We start from the raw sequence: 6000 nt of genomic DNA, 5'->3' as shown, positions 1-6000 counted from the left end.
TTTTAAAATAATATTTGTTATTTATTTATAACAATAGTTTTTGAGTATTTTATAAATTCAGTATTTATAGAAAAAATAGTTTATATTTATATGATTATCTGAAATTATTTTTATTGGTATTATTTAATTTGTATAATTATTTAAATAATATTAAAAAATAGTTGTTTTATAAACAATTGTTGTAATGGTTGTAAAACCGTTCTTTAAAATAGTCAAAGAGAACGGTTTTATTTTGTTACTATAGCATAATGAAAAAATGAACTTCAATAACAACACTATAAAAACCGTTGTCTAAGACCATCTAATGGAACGGTTTTAAAGTGTAGCATTTCGGCAACGGTTTTAATGCGTTTCTATTGTACAATTCTTTAAACAACAATAAAAAACCATTGCTTAAAGCCAAATCATGGTAACGGTTATAAAACCGTTCTTTAAAATAGTCAAAGAGAACGGTTTTAATTTGTTGCTAGAAATTGATGAAAACTGAATTCAACAGTAACACGTTAAAAAACCGTTGTCTAAACCTATCTAAGAGAACGGTTTTAAGGCGTTGCAAAATTTGGCGTTGCTAAAGGCCATATTTGTTGTAGTGTCATTTTGGTCGGATTGGAAGTTTGATTTGAGTTTTAGTTCAGCAGAAATCAAGCTTTGAAGATTTGGAACTAAGAACTTTTCTCTCTTTTTTCTCTCTACCTATTTTCGGCCACAAAGTGAAAATGAGCCAGCCTTGGGGGTTTTGGGGGTGTAGGGTGAGTTGTGATTGGTTGGCTTGGAGGTGGATTAAAATAATATTAAAATATCTAAGGTGTATAACTACTAAAACTAGATGTATCGGAACACTTGCAAAAACATCTCTAAAAATTATTTTCTGAGCTACTAGCATAAATGACACTAGTAACATATTTATTATGAGAATAAAACATGAATAATGAGGCCTTAGCATTGCTAAAGTCATCAGAGAGTGCTGGTGCTAAGCTGCACCAGTAAATTGTGAACCCGGTTAAACCGGTTTTCTGTTTTTAACTAAAACTGATCAGGTAACCTTATAATATCATTCAAGAAGCTTCTAATACTAATATAATGATAATATCATCCTATTATCTCTCTTATCTCATAAATCGGGTCCGGTTTGTCAAACTGAGACTATTTACGAAAAACCGAATCAAAACTCCTAACCGATACGGTTCAAAAACTAGGTTCTTCGTGACTGCGTTATTGAGCTTGCCTCATAAAAGGTTCTATCTTAAAGATGACATAATGACAATGAGGATTGAGATACTTGATAATATATCAGAGGTTCTCCCCTTACTGATCTTCTGGAGGATTCCGTGCCTTCGAAAAAGATCTCGTATACTCGAAAATCAGGGTTGTTACACAGTGACAAAGGATATCTAGCGTTTAACGCCAGCCAGAAGCAACAGCTGGGCGTTAAACGCCCAAAATAAGCATCAGCTGGGCGTTAAACACCCAAAACAAGCAACAAATGGGTGTTAAACACCAGAATGAGTGCCATTCTGGGCGTTTAACGCCAGGAATGTGGAGGGGAGGAAGTTTTGTTTCCAACTCAATTTTTTTTTTTCAAATTTCCATGGTTTCATCCAAAATTTCTTGCATAAACATGTTACAAAGTATCATCTTTCAATTTCAATTTCAAAAAAAAAATATAAAACAAATTTAAAATAAATTTTTCTTTAATCCTAAAAAAATCTTTCTCAAATCTTCTTCAATTTCTTTTCAAATCTTTTCCAAAACTAATCTATCTTTTTAATTTCTTCTCAAATCTTTTTTTCAACTCATATTATCTTTTCAAATTCAAATTTATCTTTTTCAAATCTCTCTCATATCTTTTCAATTTTAAAATTGCATCTTTTGAATATCATATTTATCTTTTACAACTCACATCTTCTATCATATCTTTTTTAAAATTTTCGTACCCACCCCCCTCCCTTTTAAATTGCCATTCGGCTACCCCCTCTCCTCCACCATTCGAATTTGGCTCTCATTCTATTTCTCTCCTTTCCTTTCTTTTGCTTGAGGACAAGCAAACCTCTAAGTTTGGTATATTTTTTCGTGATCACCAAGCCAAGACTCACAAAGATTATGGCCCCCAAGGGAAAACAAACCACTTCAAGAGGGAAGAAGGAGAATAATCCAAAATCACTTTAGAATCAAGAGAGGTTCTTAACAAAAGAACATGCAGACCACTACTACAAATAATGGGTCTAAGATCAGTGATCCCGAAAGTTAAATTCGATCTGAAAAAAGACGAATATCCGGAGATCCAAGAGAAAATTTGAAAAAGGGGCTGGGAAATCCTAGCTAATCCTGAGACAAAGGTGGGAAAAAACATGGTTCAGAAATTCTACTCAAATCTGTGGCAAACAGATAAGCAGAGAATGACTGGAACCGCCTTCTACACCTTTCGAACCATGGTCAGAGGGAAGGCTATTTACTTCTACCTTGACAAAATAAGAGAGGTCTTCAAGCTGCAACAACTACAAGATGACCCGGACTCCTTTAATAGGAGAATGGTGAGATCAGATAAGCGCTTGGACCAAGTTCTAGAGGACATATGCATCCCTGGAACCAAGTGGACAACCAACACAAAGGGTGTCCCAAATCAACTCAAGAGAGGGGATCTCAAACCAGTCGCTAGGGGCTAGCTGGACTTCATTGGGCGTTCCATTCTGCCCACCAGTAACCGCTCTGAGGTCACTCTCAAAAGAGCAACGATGATCCGTTGTATTATGCAGGGAAACGAAGTGGAGATTCATCATCTGATTTCTTGTGAGCTCTATACAATTGCAAATAAGAACTCCAAAGAAGCCAAATTGGCTTACCCAAGCTTAATATCTCTACTATGCAAAGATGCTGGGGTAAAGATGGGAGTGGATGAGTATATCCCAGTCGAGCACCCAATCACCAAAAAGTCAATAGAAGGACAACAAGTGCAAGATAACTCCATCAAAAGGAGGGCACAGGAGTTCTTCCCAAAAATCCCTCAGATTGACTACTGGACCTGCCTAGAAGCATCTGTCACCAAGCTGTAAGAAGTTATGGATCAACTGAAAGAAGAACAGCAAGTTCAAAATAGCATGCTCTGCAAACTGCTGAAGGAACAAGAGAAGCAAGGGCGTGAACTACAGGAGCTGAAGTGCCAGAAGCTGTCTCTTGAAGGGCCAGACACCCCACAGATTGAAGGAGCATCCATCTCCCAAAATAAAGGTTGTTGAGTCCTAATCTTAACTCTGTGATAACTTTTGCTATTAGAGATCTACCTTAGGAGACATATGAATAATAGTAATTAGTATCTTTATTTTTATTTTTATTTTTTATTATTATCTCCAAGTAAGCTATAATTTATTTTTCTCATCATTATTAAACATGAATAAAATAGTAAATTTTTTAGAATAAGGAGGCAGTTTTATTTTCGAGTTCTTAATAAGAACAATTCAAATTATTTATATGTGGTGGCAATACTTTTGTCTTCTGAATGAATGCTTGAACAGTGCATAATTTTTGATAGTGAAGTTTATGAATGTTAAATTTGTTGGCTCTTGAAAGAATAATGAAAAAGGAGAAATGTTATTGATAATCTGAAAAATCATAAAATTGATTCTTGAAGCAAGAAAAAGCAGTGAATACAAAGCTTGCGAAAAAAAAAAGAAAGGCAAGCAGAAAAAGCAAATAGCCCTTTAAACCAAAAGGCAAGGGTAATAAGGATCCAAGGCTTTGAGCATTAATGGATAGGAGGGCCTAAAGGAATAAAATCCTGGCCTAAGCGGCTAAACCAAGCTGTCCCTAACTATGTGCTTGTGGCGTGAAGGTGTCAAGTGAAAAACTTGAGACTGAGCGGTTAAAGTCGTGGTCCAAAGCGAAAAGAGTGTGCTTAAGAACTCTGGACACCTCTAACTGGGGACTTTAGCAAAGCTAAGTCACAATCTGAAAAGGTTCACCTAGTTATGTGTCTGTGGCATTTATGTATCCGGTGGTAATACTGGAAAATAAAGTGCTTAGGGCCATGGCCAAGACTCATAAAGTAGCTATGTTCAAGAATCAACATACAAAACTAGGAGAATCAATAACACTATCTGAATTCTGAATTCCTATAGATGCCAATCATTCTGAACTTCAAAGGATGAATGGAGGTGCCAAAACTGTTCAAAAGCAAAAAGCTACTAGTCCCGCTCATCTAATGAGAATTTAAGCTTCATATAAAACTCTGAGATGTTATTGCCTCTTGATTTTCTTTCTATCCTATTTTATTTATCTAGTTGCTTGAGGACAAGTAAGAGTTTAAGTTTGGTGTTGTGATGAGCGGATATTTTATACACTTTTTGGGGGTATTTTCATATAGTTTTTAGTAGGATTTAGCTACTTTTTAGCATAGTTTTATTAGTTTTCATGCAAAAATCACATTTCTGAACTTTACTATGAGTTTGTGTATTTTTCTGTGATTTCAGGTATTTTCTGGCTGGAATTGAGGGACCTGAGAAAAATCTGATTCAGAGGCTGAAAAAGGACTGTAGATGCTGTTGGATTCTGACCTCCCTGCACTCGAAATGGATTTCTGGAGCTACAGAAACCCAATCAGCGCGCTCTCAATTGCGTTGGAAATTAGACATCTAGGGCTTTTCAGAAATATGTAATAGTTCATACTTTGCCCGAGTTTTAATGACACAAATTGACGTTTAAACACCAACTTCCTGCCCTATTCTGAAGTTAAACGCCACAAACAGGCTGCAACCTGGCGTTTAACTCCAAGAGAAGCCTTTAAACATGTAAAGCTCAATGCTCAGCCCAAGCACACACCAAGTGGGCCCCGAAAGTGGATTTCTGCACTATCTATCTTAGTTTACTCATTTTCTGTAAACCTAGGTCACTAGTTTAGTATAAAAACTACTTTTAGAGACTTACTATGTACTTCATGACATTTTACATTTGAATTTGTATCTTCTACGACATGAGTCTCTAAACTCCATGGTTGGGGTGAGAAGCTCTGTTGTGTTTCGATGAATTAATGCAATTACTACTGTTTTTCATTCAATCACGCGTGTTTCTATTCTAAGATATTCACTCGCACTTCAACATGATGAATGTGATGATCCGTGACACTCGTCACTATTCTCAACCTATGAACACGTGCCTAACAACCACCTCCGTTCTACCTTAGATTGAGTGTGCTTCTCTTGGGTTCTTGGCTCATACGTTTGATTACATCTCCCGATAACAGAGCATTCAAATCTGTGAGGTCAGAGTCTTCGTGGTATAAGCTAGAATCAATTGGCAGCCTTTCTGAGATCTGGAAAGTCTAAACCTTGTCTGTGGTATTCCGCATAGGATCCGGGAAGGGATGACTGTGACGAGCTTCAAACTCATGAATGCTGGGCGCAGTGACAGTGTGCAAAAGGATCAATGGATCCTATTCCAACATTAGTGAGAATCGACAGATGATTAGCCATGTACATGGACCCTTTTCACTGAGAGAACGGCTGACAGCCATTGACAACGGTGATCCGCTAACATATAGCTTGCCATGGAAGGAGACTTGCGTGCGTGAAGAAGAAGACAGTAGGAAAGCAGAGATTCAAAAGACAGAGTATCTTCAGAACCTCAAGCTGTTCTCCATTACTGCATAACAAGTATTATTTATTTTATGTTAATTACTCTTCAAAAATCCAACCATTTTTATTATTAATTTCCTGACTAAGAATTACAAAATAACCATAGCTTGCTTCAAGCCGACAATCTCCATGGGATCGACCCTTACTCACGTAAAGTATTACTTGGAAGACTCAGTGCACTTGCTGGTTAGTGGTACGAGTTGTGAAAAGTGTGATTTATAATTCATGCACCAGGCACCGCATCTACCGTCCCATAATCCCGATTCAGGATCTGACAATCAGGATCTGACTCGGGATGACCACCTGTAGGAGCTGAAGAAGTCGGCACAACTGAGACTTTGGCAGAAGGCACAGGAGGAGGCTCGACATCGTCATC

Source organism: Arachis ipaensis, chromosome B03, assembly GCF_000816755.2.
Source record: "Arachis ipaensis cultivar K30076 chromosome B03, Araip1.1, whole genome shotgun sequence".
In the NCBI taxonomy this organism is placed as follows: domain Eukaryota; kingdom Viridiplantae; phylum Streptophyta; class Magnoliopsida; order Fabales; family Fabaceae; genus Arachis; species Arachis ipaensis.
The sequence above is the reverse complement of the archived record's forward strand: the minus strand, read 5'-3'. Positions refer to the sequence as shown.